Genomic DNA, 18,983 nt, shown 5'->3' with positions numbered 1-18,983 from the left:
ACACAGCTGCAGCGAACAGGATCAAACCTTGTTTTGACACATGATCTTTCACTTGGCTCCGAGGTTCACAGATTAGACCAGGCTAGCTGGCCAACAAGCTCTAGGGATCCACCCATCCCACCCTCTCCTGCTCTGGGATTGCAAAGAACACCTGGTTTGACATGTGGATGCTGGAGAGCAAACTTAGGGCCTCATCCTTGCTCAGCAAGCATTGGATCAACTGAGTTCTTGTCCCAGCCCCTTTCTCTGACCTTGGGTGAACTGAAAGACTCTGGAAATATACCCAGATTGAAAGATTCACCAGGTGAGGAGTAAAATTGGCACATTGGAAGTTATTAAAGACAAGGTCGACCCTATGTAACTTGCTTGGTAGACTTCAGTGCTTGGCAGAGTGTAACTGGCTATAATTATCTCTAATTACCATTCTGCTCTGGTATTTGCTCTTTTTTTTAAATATTAAAACTTGATCTTTTCCCTTTATGTCATCTAGAGGGCCCCTTCTCAGAACTCCCTAGGACTGTCACTTAAAGCTGATTTCCATGGCCCAGTGGCAAAAGAACACAGGTTCAGTGCTTGGGTTTTCTGTGTTCTCGTGTGCCTGGGATCTCTGTGTTTCTTGACATTCCTCACTTCCCTGATGCCATTCAACAGAGAAAGGATTTCTAAGCACTGTATATTTTGGCTGGCCCCTGGCTTTGCAATATACCTCACGCTTGTTAGCATGACTATCCTGCTGGAGAAAAGACTCAACTATGGGGATCAGCCCATCACTGGGACGCAGAGTAGCTGGAGGTGAGCTAGCAAGAGGAGAGGCAGAGCAAAAGACAGGAGTGTACCCAAGGCAATGTTCCTCTTGGGGCTTAGTTAGGCACGGCACTTCTCTGTTGAAACTTCCTCTTTTTTTTTTCCCTCCGTGTAAGTGAACTGTGTGAAGGAAAAATGACCTCACACATTATTCTGCTTTCCACGAAGTAAGAGATCGTGGTGGAAAATTTACGAGGAAATCCATTCGATTTCTGTACTTCTCTTAGTGTAGGATTTTCAGTATGACTCAGTCCCAAGACTGTCATGGCTAAGTCGGTCCTTATTTTCCTCATACGTTTTTCAGACCCTTTATTTAGCAGCTTGCTAAATATAATACCTCCTCACCATTTGTTAAAAAAAAAAAAAAAACAGATTAAGGAAGAGACCGGAAGTGATGATGAGATTCCCTGACTACACACAGTAAGCTATCAGCTGAGAGATGGGGCAGGGTAAGAAGATGATTTTAGAGAGTAGAGCTTTCCCCCCCTCCAGGGTGAAGAGTTAATCAAAGCATAGGAATCTTGACCTTTAGAGCAGCAGCCTGCACACCATATCCCAACCAAGTTTTTGTTTTTCAGTGGCCTGTGGACCGAAGACGGTTTTTGCATTTCTATAGGGTTTAAAACAAAAAGTCAAAACACACATAACATTCTCTGACAGCCAGCCAATTATGTAAAAGTCTCATTTCGGTGTTCATGAATACAGTGAGTCGTACTGGAACGTAGCCACACCCACTTGCTTCTGGATCGTCACTTACGGCGACGTTCAGGGTGCTGTCATGGAAGAGGCAGGTGGCTGCAACAGAAACTCAAAAACACTAAAATAGTTTATGCTATAGTAACCACATGACCCACAGAGCCTAGAATATGCAAGGTGGTAGAAACGGAGAGTTTACTGACCGTTGAGGCAGAAGATTCTGTGGTGGGAATAGGGAGCAAGAGGGGCAGTTAAGTCAGTAATAAACATCAGGTGGTTTGAGTCTAGCCTAGGACCGCTGTCCTTGACACAGGCAGAAAGAGGGTTGAGCAGGGAACAGTGCTATAGGCAGGACCCGACTCGTCTCACTGCAGGTCCTCTCTGAATCTTTAAAGACAAAAGAAGATCCTTGTGAGAGACTCTTTCAGTGGCTTAGCTGCTGCTTCTTGGCTCACATCCTAGTAAATAACTCATCACCCCTGCTTCTGTAAGCAACTGTATTTCAACTCATCGGGCCACCAAATGAATAAACAAATAAAGGAATAAGAGAGGGTAAAGAGGATGAGTGTGATGAAATATATTGTATTGTTATATTTATTTCATTATACATATGAAGAATACAATGTAGCCTTTTGTTATAAGAAAGGGCAATGAGACCTAGATTCCTGATTTTCTGGAAATCCTGAGAACTGATTTGCATAGGATCAATGCTGAGGTCTCCTCCAATCTCTGGTACAGAGCTCACCTATGGCTTAAGCCACAGTTCCTGGTAAGAGCCCTAAGTGGAGAGAGACTGGGAGGGGACAACGGGAAGATGCCTAGGGCTGGGCACAGTTTCCCTTAACACTTCCTGTCTGTCACTCTGAGGTCACAGCACACTGGCCTTGTGATGTCAGAGGCCCCTGAAGTCACAGCTGACTCCAAAAGCTAGGGAATTATTGCAATGGCAGATTTGACAAATTAACACTAGTAAAATTTGTGTTTCAGATACTTCCAGTTCTTGGTAGACATATGTCTGATATAATACCTCAACTTATTTGCACAAAGCACACCTCAAAAAGATACATTAAATCTGTTTATGATTGGGGCTGGGGAGATGGATTTGAGGTTAAAAGTATGTACTGCTCTCCCAGAGGAGGCTCACAAACTCGAGCTTCAGGAAGTCTGACTCTCTCTTCAGGTATCTGTGGGCACCTGAGCTCAATTGTGTGAACACACTCGTGCGCGCGCACACACAAACACACACATGCACGCGCGCATGCGCGCACGCACACACATAAACTTTTTAAAAATAAATCTTAAAACCATCTATTGCTTCTGGAAATTAAAAAATATATACAGTCAGAGAGGTTTTATGTTCACAGCAAACTTGAAAGGAAAGCACAGATATATGATTTCTCTGTTAACCTCTATAACCCTTATCTAACTTACACCCATAGTTGGATGTACATAGACTTATTATCAATACCGCCTCCCACTCCCCCCCACACACACATACACACGCCAGAGTGGCCCATTGGCTGTAGTTCTAATTACAATGATACATCACAGTCACCCAAAGGTCATAGTTCACCACAGGGCTCATCGCTGCTGGTGTACATTCCATGGGTTTGATCAAGTAGATGACAACAGGTATCTGCCATTTCGGTGTCAAACAGTAGACTCACCAGCATGGCTTCCCCCCACTTCACCTCTGCCCAAAATGCATGGGACTCGCTGTTCTTCACAGTCACCGAATACTTTTTCCTGTTCCCAAATATCATTGGATGCAAGTCACAACTCGGAAACCGGCTGCTTCCTATTGGCGACATGCATTAAAACTTCTTTCTTATTTCCCTCTGGCCCAGCAATTAATTTCTTTTTGGAGCTGAATAATACCCCTATTGTCTGTCTGTACCTCAGTTTATCCATTCCAATTTCCCTTTTACTACAGAGTGGAAACTGAAGGGTCTTTAATTACATGAAAGAATTCCCCTGTCTACATTTTCTGTTTCTTTTTTAAAACTTCCTCCTTTTTGTTTCTCAGTTAAATATTTTTCAAGAACTTTCTCTATGTAGTATTTTGATAATACTTCACTATGTCCATTTGAAAGCATCGTTCTGAGAAGAGGCCCTCTGGGATTTACCAGATAGGGGCCTCTCCAATAGGGGCAACCCCCCAAGTGATTAAGATTCCTTGAACAGAAAACAATTTAGGTTAGGACACTGGAAAGGGGGATTATCCTTCAAAGTAAAACATTACCACATTTCTACAGGACTCAAAATTACAGTGCTGACGGCTGTCTAAAATACAGTGTTCTAAAGACTGTTTCTGGGGAGAAATACTTAGAACCCAGCACATAAAAGGGTGGGCCCTAAGATGTGCAACAGCCGTAGTCTCTGTGTGCACATGACACCCTGTGGTATGATCATGTAAGAAAAAAGGGGAGCCAACCCATAATGCTAACAGGGTACTGGCTGCTTTTTATGCATATTTTAATACTAATAAATTATTACTGTGATAATTTTATATGTGTACATGATGCATTCTAATTACTCCTTCTGCACATGTCTCTCCTGCCCTCTATCCCTCTCAATATCTCTCTTTACTTTCCAGTTTGGCTATTATATATGAAACTATTATAAACATTTCTGCATGTGTGCACGTATGCATGCATGTGTGTGTGTGTGAGTGTGTGTGTGTGTGTGTGTGTGTGTGTGTGTGTGTAGATTTTCCAACTCTTTTGGCTGATACAAAGGATTAGATTGGAGGGTCATTTGGTGAGAGCTTGATTAGCTTCGTAATAAACCAACAAACTCTTCCTGAGTGTGTCTGTACCATTTTGCATTCTCAGTAGCAGTGAAGCCTAGCTCTCTTTGCCAGACACAGCCAGTGAGCAGAGTCAGTGTTCCAGGTCGATACATTGTAGTGCCTCCTTGACACTTCTCTACTGATAGCCAAGAGAATATTTCACATACTTATTTGAAACACATACTTGCAGGGCATCCTACACGGTATCTGGTAACCTGCAAAGGGGCAGTGAAAACAGGACCCTTTCTTTGTCTCTTCTTTCCTTTGTACTCCTGTTTCTTTGATTCCAGTACTATGCCTTTCAAAGATACTTGAGACTTTTCATGAGACCAGCATCCCACCTTGCATCCCACAAATTACAATCACATTCATTTCACAATATTCTGTTATCCATCCCCACATCACCACTGAGGCCAGAAATAAAGGAGTACCAAGAAGGTGGGGCTCTTTCCTCCGCGTGGCAGAAATTACAAAGGCTTCCAAGACTATGCCATACTCAGGCTGGGTTTGGCAGTGAGAGCAGACATTTTTCAGATCGGGCAAGGGAAGGTGAGTCGGGAAGAGGGAGGAAGAGGTGCCAGGTTGGGAATGGGAATTCTGCATTTGGGAATGGTGAAATGGGCTGCTCGCGGTGTCTGCGGGATGATCGGCAGTTGATAAAGAATGAGTCTAAGGCTAGACCTAGAAATTAAGCTTGGTGTTTTTGTAGAAGTGGCCTTGGAACTAAGGATGTCCTTACCTCTGTTCTCAGCACAGGGCAGATGGTGCACAACTCTAGGATCTTGACCAAGCCTTTGCATTAGAGCTGAAGCATTCATTCTTGTTTTTCACCTCTTTCTTCAGGCTAACCTCATGCTGTAGACTTGGCCATGGTCTGAAAGAAGTCTTATAGGGATATTTGGTATCCAGTTCCTTTGTTTAAACGGGTGATAAGAAGAAACCCACAGACAGCATAGGCCCAAGGTTGGAACTGTCTTTAACCTTGAGGCTGTAACTAGTTTTAAGAGATGTAAAGCATGGCAAATACAGAGGTGAATGCTCACAGCAAACCATTGAACTGAGAATGGGGTCCCCATTACAGGAGTTAGGGAAAGGATTGAAGGGACTGAAGGGGTTTGCAACCCCATAAGAACAAAAATGCCAACCAATCAGAGCTCCCAGGGACTAAACCGCCATCCAAAGAGTACACATGGACAGACCCATGGCTCCATCTGCATATGTAGCAGAGGATGGCCATGTTGGGCACCAATGGGAGGAGAAGCCCTTGGTTCTGCCAGGGCTTGACGCCCCCCCCCCATTGTAAGGGAATATCAGGGCAGGGAGACTGGAAGGAGTGGGTGCATGGGTGGGGGAACATCCCATAGAAGCAGGGGGGGAGTTGGGATAGGGGGTTTATGGAGGGGAAACTGGGACAGGGGATAGCATTTGAAATGTAAATAAAAAATATCCAATAAAAAAACTATATAAAAAAAGAGATGTAAAGAAGCCTGGTGCTAGTCAAGCTTATCCCGTTCACTTCACATCATGCATGTATGACACCTTTCATAAGAAAAAGCAATAGATAACAGCCATAGCATCTTTTGTTTGCTTTCTCAGATCCTTTCTCCACACTTGCCATCCTGCTGGGTGCCTGTCCTAGCTAGCTGTTACTGTCACCTTGACACAGCCTAGAGTCACCTGAGAATGGAGTCTGACTGACCTGTGGACACATCTGTGAGGATTGCCTTGATTGGTAACTGGCAGAGGCGGGCCTAGCCCACTGTGGGTAGCATCATTCCCTAGGTCAAGTGGTCCTGGGCTGTAGAAGAAAGCTAGCTAAGGGTAATCAATGAGTGACCCAGCAAGCAGCATTTCTACATGGTTTCTGCTTCAAGTTACTGCCCTGACTTCCCTCAATGATGGTCTATCACCTGTAAACCAAATAAATATATTTTTTCCCTAGTCTGATTTTAGTCTGAGTGTTTTTAATCACAGAAACAGGATGGAGAACCGAGAATGACCCCTAAGAAGGATAATTCCAATGGATAACCTTGGCCTCACCTTGAAGTATAGAGAGACCATGTCCCTGCAGAGTCACTGCAAGCTGGCTAGGCTGTTCCCTTCTACAGAAAGTCAGCTGCTATGGGACCCTTTCACTAGCATCAGGTGTGTTCTATACGGCCAGGAAGTCTTTCCTCTCTCCTGCCCACGCTTTAGACTAATAGCCCCTAAATCTTGCTTGGGGCATGCAGTCTTTGCTAACCGTTACTTACACATTGATAAACAGTCATTTCTTTAAACTCTTTACAGCCTCCCTGTTTGAGTGCACCCTTGTTTCTCCATGGGAGTCTGACCAACACAAGCAAGTGTTATATTGATCGCTCATTTGATTATTAATGCAAGGAGAGCTCGTATGTTGCTGGGTCGTGTGTCCATCAGATGACTATCTACTCTGCAAGAGAACGCACTGGGGTTGGAAGTAAAGTGTAATTTTGATTTAGTTAATTTCTTTATAGAGTATCATGCTTAACAAAGCATGATTTATCAGATTTATATTTCATATTTATATTTTATATTTATATTTGCTGGTTCAAATATAATGGTCAAGAATATGAGCTCTCATGTCAGAGAAGTCTAGTTTGGAGTCTGAGCTCTTTTTTTTGTGGTTATGATAATGTTACCTCATTAGGCCTTATTTTTAATATGAAGGGGATAATACTTTTCCCATAGGTTAAATGAGAGAGCGGGAAACACATAGCTGGTTGCTTTGTACAGAACAGGCTTCTTCTAAGTGATGCTTTCAGGCTGTGTGTCTTAGGAATCAGCTGTGGGGACTACAGCAGTATCTTCACACGGAGATGTCTTCAGTGGTGGAACTGCTCTGTGTTTGCGCCGTCCTGTACTTGGTCATTGAAAACTTGGAATATTTGATGTGCATGACTGAGTAGGTAAATTTCTTGCTTTACTTTAATTCTTTCGTTAGCGTATGTCTGGAAGTTCACATGTATATGTAGGCGAAGTCCCATGTGGAAGCCAGAGGTTGCTTTCAGGTGTCTTCCCTATTATGATCCACCCCATCGTTCAAGTCAGGGTCTCTCTCTGAACCAAGGGCTTGCCGATTCAGCTAGACTGGCAGGCCAGCAACCCTCCACAGGATCCTCCCAACTCTGCTTCCCAACACAAGGATTACAGATGCATGCCACATGTCCAGCTTTTATCCGAACTCAAGTCCTTCTGCTTGTACTACAAGTGCTTTACCCATTAAACCATCTCCTGTGCCATTTTATGTAATTCTAAGTACCTTTAAATAACCATACACTGCTCATGGCTGTCATGTCTAACAGGACAGAGTCTAAGAGTAACCATAAAAATCAAGTCATTTTGCAAGATAACCAGGATGGTTTGGACTTAGGAACTGAAAAGTTATCAGTGGGATAAAAATCATAGCAATCTGTGGATAAGTCAGATGCTGACATCAGTTGTAGTGTTTATAATACATATTGAAACAATGGGGTTTGTACCCGAGAAATTCATAAAAGGTTTATATCAGTGGATATACATATTCAGACCTAAAGAGGGAAAATGCCTGTAGCCCGATGCTACAGAGGTCAGCTTGCAACCTCTTAACAAACCCAGATGTTAGTTGGACGACTCTGATGTTCCTGTCCAGAGTCCCTGATGGACAGTTTTTGTTAACACAATACTTATTCCTGCTGAACCCCTGGACTTCACCCTCCCCCCAAGTCCCACACTGTCCTCAGGTATGACCATGGATTAGAGAGCTCCTGGGAGATAAAATGAAGTCACCGTGCTCAATTTAGACTTTTTTTTTTTTTTTTTGAGTGCTGCGGGGGGAAAAACAGTATGTATCATAAAGTGGTAGATATATTTAGAGGGGAGAGAAGGTTTAGGGAGAGATCCTATGTTTTTTGAGAGTGAGCATTAAAATGATCTTTTGCTGTGCTCTCCCAGAGAAGCCCTCCAGACGTCACACCCACTATCTCCAACCTGTTCTCTACCCCAGGGAAACTTCCGGATGAAGCATCCATCACTGGGCTTTCCTGGCTCTTGACTTCTTACTGGATGGAAATGGCCCAGTTGGCAGCATCAATAAAAGATCCGGGGAGACTTTTAGAGCCATTTAATCTCCCTACTTTTGTTCTTGTGGAAGCAACTGGACTGTTCAGGTCTCAGTGCTGAGTCAGCTCCAGCCTTCTCTCCTCTCTCTCTCTCTCTCTCTCTCTCTCTCTCTCTCTCTCTCTCTCTCTCTCTCTCTCTCTCTCTCACACACACACACACACACACACACACACACACACACACAATCTTGGATTCTTGGATGCCGATCCCTCTTCTCAACATCCTACAAAGGGCGAGAGAAGCCTGGTTGTTTCCTGCTCCAAAGGCCGCATGATTGTCTTGTGGTTTCTCTCCACCCTGACCACTTCTCTGAAAAGATTCCTTTATTATAAACTCCCCTCGGATTTCACAATTCGAGTTTGCCATTGGAATCTCTCTGCTATATCTTTGAAATAGTATCTGGATGCTTCTCCATCAAGCCTTTTCTTCCTTGAGACAGTTGCTACAGAGATAATTTAGAACGGGGCATTTTTTTTTAAAAAGCAGTTGTTTAACTGCCTTACCAGACACCAGCTCAGACCCCTCCGGGGTGAGTCATTCTATTTGTGTGGGTGGGGTTAGTAAACTCCCTGAAGTGTAAGAAAGATTGTCTTGATAGTGGTGACGGAGAATTTTCTCAAAAGTCCAATTGCATAGCCCCCAATAAAATAAACTGAGTAAGAAAGAAAAAAGAAACATTTCTATGCATTGGGAAGCCTTGGCTAGTGACCCACAGCTCAGCTCGTCCTTTACAGGGAAGGATGTGGTCAAAGAGCTACACACGTGGTTAAGAAATTTCCCTTCTGAGCATCTTCATCCTGCAGTTTGGTGTGGATAAAAATCTATTCCAAATGACTCTCAAAGCTGAGATGCCACATACACAGAAATAGTCACAGGATTTTTGAAGAACCAGGCGAGCACAGCAATTTCCTTCTACCTCCAAAATGGCTAAAAATGCCTCTTGGTGGGGTTCACTTCCTTTATTTGGGCGCACAAACACAAAGAAGCCTTCCTATGGCATGAAGGGATCGATGACCAGGGACAGATGGCAACCTTCCTGGGTAGAATGCTTGCAAAAGTGCTAAAAGCCCCTCCTTCTCGGTCTGTGAAATTCCCTTCTTTTCGGAGTCTCTGTCACAATTCCTGAAAGTCCCATACCCAGCATGGGACCTTCTCAGTGTCATGGAAGTCTTGGGCAGGATTTAATGCTTATGGTTGAAGCTGTTTTCCCTCAGTAGTTCTTGCAGGTTGGGGAAGTTGGAGTCCTGACTGTAGAGGCTGCAAGTGAAAACACGAGACATACAGAATCGTAGAGGAATGGCACCCCTGTTAGAGACAGCACAGTGGAGCGGAAGGGTGTCCGTAGAAGACGCTGGATCCTCTCTCGTGTGGATAACACTGTCATCAAACACAGACTTCACTGAAATGTGGTCCTGCAGACTTGTAAAAATGTCTATATCAATGTTTAATAGTATAGCGATGTGTCCTTTCCTGGGTTATAAAACAGAAGACGTCTACCTCAAAAGACTGATGACGGATGTGTAAAGGTTTCACTTGATCTGAAAGAACTGAACTATTCAAACCAGAACGCCAAGCGCCTCTGGGGATGACTGGTCCAGTTTCAATGACATTGCTGATCATCAGTGAGCTTGGGACTTGGATTTGGAAGGAGAGGAGAAGGATGTGCATGGACAATTTCTGCCAGGTCTTCCAAAGGATTCTTTCTGGCTTCAATCCATTATCAAATGTGCTGGGTATTCAGGGGGTCTGGCCCCAGGGTCTGGCACTACCCTTCCTTAAAGTTTGCTGTCCTGAGTCAGTTTACAAGGAGTGAATGCATGGCCTGTCCGCCTTCTGATGTTCATGTCTCTGACTTGAGCTTGATCGTCTCTGGAACCACGCTGAGTTCTGATGGGACGAGAGGCTTGTTCTCTGTAGACAACTGGCTTTCTCACTCCCATCTTCTCTGCAAATGCCAGAGCAACCAATCATCCTTGATGCCCATTTTCCATCACATCCTTACCTAATTTAGCAATAGTCCCCGGAAGGAGTGCTCTGAACAGGATATCCGCTCACACTGCTCTCTCTACCTCGGTCCAACCATGTCCTATTTTTCATAGACTGGATTGGAATCTCTTCTCCGAAGGTTAAGAAGTCAAGTTAGGTATACCATTCCTCTGCCTGAAGCCTCCATCCATTTTCCAGCACAATTGGAACACTTACACACTTCACCGTGCCTGGTTTCCAGGATGTTCTCTCCTTAGATCGTCCCACCATGTCCTCCATTGCTCATTAATCCTCCTTTGAATGCTGCCTGTCTCTTTGATTCCTTTGTTGGAGGTGAAGCTCCTTATCTAGGTATAAATTTCCTCTCTCACCTCTAAAACGCTATTTTTTTTTTTACCATAAAGACTTCACTTATTAGTTTTGTAATCCTAAGACCTAGATGAGAGTCTGGAATATAGTCATTGCTAGGCATTTCTTGTCGAGCTCCTGAATGAATTACGGAAAGAGACCACAGGGTTATAGGTCAAGTCATGTGAAGACTCCACAAGGTAATGTTTCTAGAGACAATGAGAAAGGCACAGTAAGGACTCAGATGAGGGCCAGTGGTAAGGGATGTTCTAGAAGCCACCGCCAAAGGCATGGGATACTACAGAGTTTCTCAGAAGTTGTGGCCATGTTATAATTCAGATCAGTGACCACAGCCATGATGATTGCCAAGGCCAAAGTCAATCAAGGCCATGACTAATTTGAGTTGAATGTAAGGGTCATTTCTTAGATGAATTTTTTTTTCCTTATTGATGGAGTAGAGCTATTGTGGGGCCTAAGTAGCTTTGAAGCCGAGCCTGATTCAGAGATGATAAACTCTTTTATCCCAAGAGGCTGTAGATTAGGTCGGTCTGCCAGGAGGTCATTGTTGATCAGTGGAGTCTAAGGAGAGACACATGCCTCCCTCAACCAGCTCCCAGCACAGTATAACCTCCCCCGTTGCTTATCATCTCTTCCTACTCCCTCAAATAGCCCAACAGTTCTTCAGGCAAGATGCCATGATGCAGACAGACCACCAGAGACCAATGGGTTCCATAACCCACTCACTTCTCATGTCGGGGAACTCCGCTCAGCACTAAGGGGCTCAGGGTTGTCTGGGAATCCCCACGGCGGCAGCAATCTCTGTGGAGCTGAGCAACAAAACGATTTTCAGATTTAGCACCAAGGCCTCATGAGGAGGGAGGGCCGCTGTGGTTGGCTCTTGGAATACTGAAAGACGTTGGACATCCTGGTCAGCTCCAGGGGCTGGACATGCCGCAGACAGTAAGCCCCGTGAGCCCAGCTTCACAGACCTCAACCCTACCAGGACGCTTTGAGAGTCTGTACGTCAGGAAGTTCATGCCTGCGTGTGTGTGCACAACCCAGTCCATCACCTGAAGCTAAGAAGCAAAGAGGAAGCGAGGTGAAGATTCTTCTCCACCAAACAGCTAAATAAACCACCCAGACCTTTCATGACTCACAAACCACAGACCCCACAGTTGGCATGCGACTCTTCATCCCTCACTACAGATATTGACAGAGAGCCTATTGTGTGACGGGCGATGGGCTGGCTGGTGTTGAAACGCAGTGGTAAAGCAAGATTCACTCTCTCCTATCAATGTGGACATTCCTCCGTAGCATGGAAGGTAATGGGTACCAGTTGCCAGGAAACGGCTTTTGCCAGTATTTAGGTGTGGCCTCGGGCACATCACTTTACTTCCCTCGCTTCATCCCCCTCCCCCACCTCTATTTTAACCAAATGACATAGTGTGTGCAGCTTAATGGGGCACATTAGTTAGCAAGTACTTAAATGTCAGCAGAGGTTAGTTCTGCTTCCGGTTATGATTTAAGGTACAAGTGAGTAGAGAATTTCAATGAAGACACATTTTCTATTGAAATAGTTGGGTCTAGTACATACTTTGAGAGCCAAGAGTAGAAAAAACATGGAATAATAAAAAAATAACATTTTTACGTCCTGTTTTACCTCTATCACCCTCTCACTGTTCTAAAGGCCCCTGTTTTCTAGATCTTCTGCTAGACAGGTAGAAGGAATCCAATCAAGCTATGTGGACCACACTGGCACTGTTTCAGAGTGTGGGCTTCACCTTCAGCCAGACGACGATGCCATTGGTCACTGGTGCTGAGAGAGAGACACAGAGACAGAAAGGCTACAGCAATATACCCGTGACTGCACGGGGTGTTGGTCCTAGTCTGTGAAGAAAGCACGAATTCTTTAAGCTCTGCAGTTGTGGGCTATGGGAGGAGAGAAGGGTTCCTTCACTGTGTACTAAATCCTGGATGGCGTTGGGGCCTAAAATGAGAAAGGCAGTTTAAAGACGTGAACAGTACATGAAGAACACCATTAGACATAAGGACCTGGACTCGAAAAGTTTATAGACATGCAAACTGAAATAGTGCATTTGCTTCCAGCAAAGATTCCACAGAGTTAATAGCATAGGCTTCAGGCTAAAGGAAGATATTTACAGTGCTTGTTACTGGCTGAGAATTCAAAATATTATTTTATATCTTACACATCAATGGGAGAAGGAAATCCATGAAAAGCAAATCAAATAAACAGCTGTGTAACTGCAGTCTTTTCTACTCAGGCCTTAGTTCCTGAATAAGGATTCCGAGACTTAGTTATTTATGAATAAATGCCGAGGCCATAAGCTTGGGCTTGTCCCCTGACTTATATAACTTATAGAACTTCTATAAACCCATTGATTCTATTGTACTTCTACCACAAGGCTAGTTACATCTCATCAGTTTCATAGTCTGTCTGGGTGGTGAATCTCTGAGAGTTTCTCTCTCTCTCTCTCTCTCTCTCTCTCTCTCTCTCTGTGTCTGTCTCTGTCTCTGTCTCTCTCTCTTTCTCTGTGTCTCTGTCTCTCTCTCTGTCTTTCTGTCTCTCTCTTTCTCTGTGTCTCTGTCTCTCTGTGTCTCTTTCTCTGTCTCTCTGTCTCTCTCTCTCTCTCTCTCTCTCTCTCTCTCTCTGTCTCTCTGTCTCTCTCTCCTCTCTCTTTTCTCTGTCTCTGTGTCTCTCTCTTCTCTCTCTCTCTCTCTCTCTCTCTCTCTCTCTCTCTCTCTCTCTCTCTCTCTCTCTCTCTCTCCTGAGTGCCCCACCTTCTAATCCTGCCTCAGCTCACTGGCCACCAGATTTTTATTGACAGGTGAGACTTCCACACAGTACACAAGAGGTCCTCTCCACGCCGGGGGTGGGGAGGCACAGGAAAGGGAGCACTGATGCTCTCAATATCAAAACAAATTAAAAATAAAATCATAGCATGATGTGATTTGGGGCTGACAAGATGATATATCTGATAACACCAAGTTTTGGAACATAGGAAGGAGAAAAGCATTGCCATATATTTCTGACAGATGTGTAAGTTGGTAAGTTACAGCATATAGGCAATAGCTGTCAAAGTTGGTGTCTGTTTCCTAAGATCCAGTGACTTGCCTCCTCCCTTGGTGTGCCACCAAAGCACTCCTTGGCACAGGTATACTCGATTTCGGGCACATAGTGTCTACTGGCCATTGTTTGTGGAGGGATCGGTCACAGAATACAGCATGATGTTTCTACAGTCAGCAAGATGAAGCTTCACCTACCAATAAGAACCAATCCTGAGGGGTTGGGGATTTAGCTCAGTGGTAGAGCACTTGCCTAGGAAGTGCAAGGCCCTGGGTTCGGTCCCCAGCTCCAAAAAAAAAAAAACAAAAAAAAAAAAAAAAAGAACCAATCCTGTAAAGTGCAAGCTAAGCACTTAATAGCATCCCTTGCTAACTACTGGGACAGCGATGGTAAACTACAGAAGCATATGAGTTATGTGAGTAATTTAGACAAGAGTTTTCAAAACATACCAACTTTACATGGCTAATGTTATTTTATGTCCCTTCAATGCATGCACTTTGCTTATGGTACATATTATATTCACACATGAACGGGCTGATCACTACCTACATGTGATAGGCTGCAGTTAGAGGGAAGAGCAGTAATGACAGAGATTGGATGTGTGAGGGTCTCTAATATTATAAAGAGTTAGTATTAAATCTAGGAAATTGTATAGACACCAAATTCAGGTACTATTCTATACATTTGATCTTATAAACATTAAACAATTGAAAATAATTGGCTTCCTTTCATTTTTTTCTTTTTTTTTCTCCATCTTTATTAACTTCAGTATTTCTTATTTACATTTCGATTGTTATTCCCTTTCCTGGTTTCCAGGCCAAAATCCCCAACCCCTCCCCCTCTCCCTTCTCTATGGGTGTTCCCTCCCCATCCTCCCCCCCCCCTTGCTGCCCTCCCCCAACAATCTAGTTCACTGGGGTTCAGTCTTAGAGGACCCAGGGCTTCCCCTTCCACTGGTGCTCTTACTAGGATATTCATTGCTACCTATGAGGTTGGAACCCAGGGTCAGTCCATGTATAGTCTTTAGGTAGTGGCTTAGTCCCTGGAAGCTCTGGTTGGTTGGCATTGTTGTTCATATGGGGTCTCAAGCCCCTTCAAGCTCTTCCAGTTCTTTCTCTGATTCCTTCAACGGGGGTCCTGTTCTCAGTTCAGTGGTTTGCTGCTGGCATTCGCCTCTGTATTTGCCATATTCTGGCTGTATCTCTCAGGAGCTTCCTTTCACTTTTAAAGATATACTATTTTTATTACTTCATTGAGAATTTCACACATGTATGTGATATTTTAGTTAAATTTACCCCCACTCATTCCTTCTTGTTCCTCCTAGACCCCCATGCATCCTTCCTTTCTTTCCTTATTAAAATAACCTATTGAGTCCAATTTATTCTGCCTAAAAGGTCATGGGTGTTGGGCTAACCACTGGAGGATGGTTGTCCTACCAGCAGCCATAGGCTTAAGGAAAACCGACTGTTTCTGTCACAGAAGCCACCAATTGACAGGAACTTTTCAGCTTGCCTCTCCTGTGATGGCCCCGGAGCCTCAGTTATAGTTGCCCTGTCGGTCCTGTTGGCTTCATTTCTTGCTTATGGATTTCAAATTAGGTCTTTAGTTGAATGATGGATTGCCGAGTGTGCATCCTGACTCTGCAACACACATTCTGACGCTGTACCATATGCTCTTTGCTAGTATAGAGCAAGGAGGCCATGTACGCGTGTGTGGTCCCTTCAGTTCCACAGGTGCTGGCTGAGGGCATGGATCTGAGATGCAGTCAATCCTTTGCTCTCTAAGCTGTCCCCAGGGGCACAGGCCTGCATCCTGCATCTCTGCCTCCAGCAAAGTTGACATCTTTTCTAGCTCCGGCACCTGGACAGAGCCTGTTGTAATGCTGACCTGTGGTTAGCATGTTTTTTCTTTTCTCTCTCCTTCTTTCTCTGTCCCTCCCTTTTTCTCTCTCCCTCCCCCCTCTCTCTCACAGAGGCATAGGTTAGACTGAAAGTAGAAGAGGGAATTGGCCAAGTACTTTCTAAAAAGGTTGAGGAAACGCCCCACTGATGGCACAGGTAGAGGAGAGAGGATGAGCTAACTGGCCCACTTGTCTCTACTTCTGCATTCCCTCTCAGCATCCCCAGAGTCTACAGTACATGAAGCAGCCAAGAAGACTTCACATTCGTTCGTTCTTTCTTCCTTCCTTCCTTTCTTTCTTTCTTTCTTTCTTTCTTTCTTTCTTTCTTTGTTTCTTTCTTTCTCTCTTCCTCTCTTCCTCTCTTTCTTTCTTTCTCTCTTCCTCTCTTTCTTTCTTCCTTTCTTTGTTTCTTTCTTCCCTCCTCTCTCTCTTCCTTTCTCTTTCTTTCTCTCTTTCTTTCTTTCTTTCTTTCTTCCTTTCTTTGTTTCTTTCTTCCCTCCTCTCTCTCTCTTTCTCTCTCTCTCTCTCCCTTCCTTTCTCTCTCTGTTTCTTTCTTCTTCCCTTTCTTCTAAGACTGTGAACGTTTTCTGATCGTCTTGGATGGATACGCACTAAAGGCTGAGGGATGCTATTAAGAGCTTAGCTAGCAAAGCAAACTAAGCAGTTCCAGATGACACATGTTCAAGCAGCATTCGCCTCATGTCTACTGAGGGACATAGCAGGGCCCTGGATTTATTCTAGGCTCAGGAGAACGGGATGACAGTGGTACCCAAACTCTTCTTTAAGAACCCCTAGCTCAGCAGAAGACATCAACGAACCATGAGATGTTCCATGGAAGTGAGTCGCTGTGTGCATCTAGGCCCAAAGACCATAACCAATACTTGGAGAGATTTGTGTTGCTGCTCCTGATAATTGTACATTATAGAGTATCCTTCCCGTTACAAGTGCTGCTAGAAGTTAGAACCAATGTAGTCATATCATGTGGAACACCAGGCTGATTCACCAGTCCGTTTTCTTTCACAAGTAGTCTTAAAAACACTTGGTAGTGTCTACTGTGTACTGAGGGCCAGAGATTGCAGATGAAGGCAGAATTCTTTAAGAAAATTTAGAAGTTCTACTACAAAGGAAAGAGGAAGGGAGGAGGTGAGGGGAAGAGAAACAGAGGGAGGGGACTGAATAAATGAAGGCCTAAGGGAAGGAAGGGAAAAGGGGAAGGATGGGAAGTCTCTTCCTGGGGATCCTGGTTTGTGAGGAAATGTGATAGGTGTTGATGATGTCATTTACGCCTCTGTCCTTGCCTGGCTTTTGTCCTTCGCTCTGCAGAAGTGTGAGGGACAAAAGAGTCCCAAGGCCACTTCACACAGAACCCAGAGGCTCCATGCAGACATGGCATACCCCCAGGGAACAGGCAGATGACAAAGCAATGCTGGCCCAGCTTCTAAGCTTTACCCCACAAGCCTGAGGTCTATTAGTGAAGTGGAGACAATTAAAAGTTCTGTCTTCTTCATTGTTGTAATTACAGCAAGAGCTCTGGTACAAATTATGAATCATTTACTCTTTGAGCAATTAACACCAAGGGAACCATTGGGGGCGGGTGCAAGATGGCATCTCATGCTGCTCACAGAACTGAGGAGTCTCAGCTCCAGATGGAGGAGGCTTTGCTTCATGGTGCCATAGAAGCAAGAGTTTCCTTCTTTATAGATATGGGGGCTCTCACACCCCTGGGATGAGCATGACTCACAAGATCAATGTGACCCCATGTTGTACATACTACTGTTATGAGAATACACCCGCAAAATGACCATGGCGATTAGCTAGCAAGGACCTTAAATGAAATTACCCATAAGGCATTGTCCCTAGGTATTTAGCCAAAAGCGTTTTTGATAGCTTTCTAATTTGTCACTTGGAGGTAGTCAATAGATTTTTCTCTGTAATAGATGTTGTGTTCCAAATATTAAAGTCTCTTAAAGTTTGCATTGAAATTCTACTGGCAAGCAATTAGAAGGATAAGGGAGGTCAATAGACCATGAAGGGGAGCCCTCACACTGGGATCGGTACCCTGACTTAAGAGATCCCAGATAGCAGGCTACCTCTCCCATTATATGAAGACACTGGGAAGGTGTTGCCTATGACACAGGCCCTCAAAGGACACCACATCTATTGGAGCTTTGGGCTTGGACTCCTCAGGTCCCAGAACAATGAGAAACAAAACTACTGTTGTTCATAAGCCACTAGTTTGGTGGCACTTTGTTAATTGTATCCTGTAAGCACCAAAGTAATAGGTATTACATACAATTCAGTGCCTCAAAGAAAGTAACCAATCGTAATGTCTGTAGCAACATGGGGATAACCAAGAAATTATCTCAAATCTTGCCATTGGCTTCAGATCTCTCAAGTGTTGCCTCTGCCTCTGGTATAGCTCATGCTACTGCAAATGACAGAAATACAGGCTTGAATGGACTTAAACACAGTTGGGAATCTCATCTCTAGAAGGCTGTTAAAGCTGATTTTCTTTGACTTGACTTGGAATTATACTTTCTCTGCTCTAGAATTAGCTGAATTTTCTGTTGGATTTATTTCTAGGCTCTGAGTAATACCCCCCAGAAGTTCCGATCCATCCACTCACAAGGGCAGATCCATCCAAGTTGAGCAAACATTTGATCGAGAACTTCATTCCAAATACCTCGAATTCATCATGGTTGGGCCAGCATAGGTCTGAATGAGCTAAGGAATACAGATGACCTCCTTTGACTTTTGCACAAGACTCAGTATTAGTTCTTGCACTCTGTGGGACTCTAAGAATCAGACAAGATGGAGTACCACCAAGAAAGCCGCAAGCTCATGGTCCTGAGAATCAACACTGTCATGAGAGAAAACGGACGGCGTTACCTCAGAGCAGCAGTTCTCAACCTGTGGGTCATGACCCTTTGGGGGTCAATCGACCCTTTCACAGGGGTCACCTAAGACCGTCAGGCATATCAGATATTTATATTATAATTCACAGCAATAGCAAAATTACAGTTATGAAGAAGTAATGAAAAAATTCAACACAAGGAACTGTATTCAAGGGTCACAGCATTAGGAAGGTTGAGAACCACTGCCTTACAGTCAATCTTGTTGTAGAAAACATTTAATCTCAATCCGGGGCTTCTACTCTGTCTTTGATCATTTAGTTCCATGATAAAAGACACCCAAGTTTCATTATTTACAATAAGCCTTAGTCAGCTCTAGAGCTGGGGGGACATCTACCCTCT

Source organism: Rattus rattus, chromosome 18, assembly GCF_011064425.1.
Source record: "Rattus rattus isolate New Zealand chromosome 18, Rrattus_CSIRO_v1, whole genome shotgun sequence".
Classification (NCBI taxonomy): Eukaryota; Metazoa; Chordata; class Mammalia; order Rodentia; family Muridae; genus Rattus; species Rattus rattus.
This window is presented reverse-complemented; position numbering follows the sequence as displayed.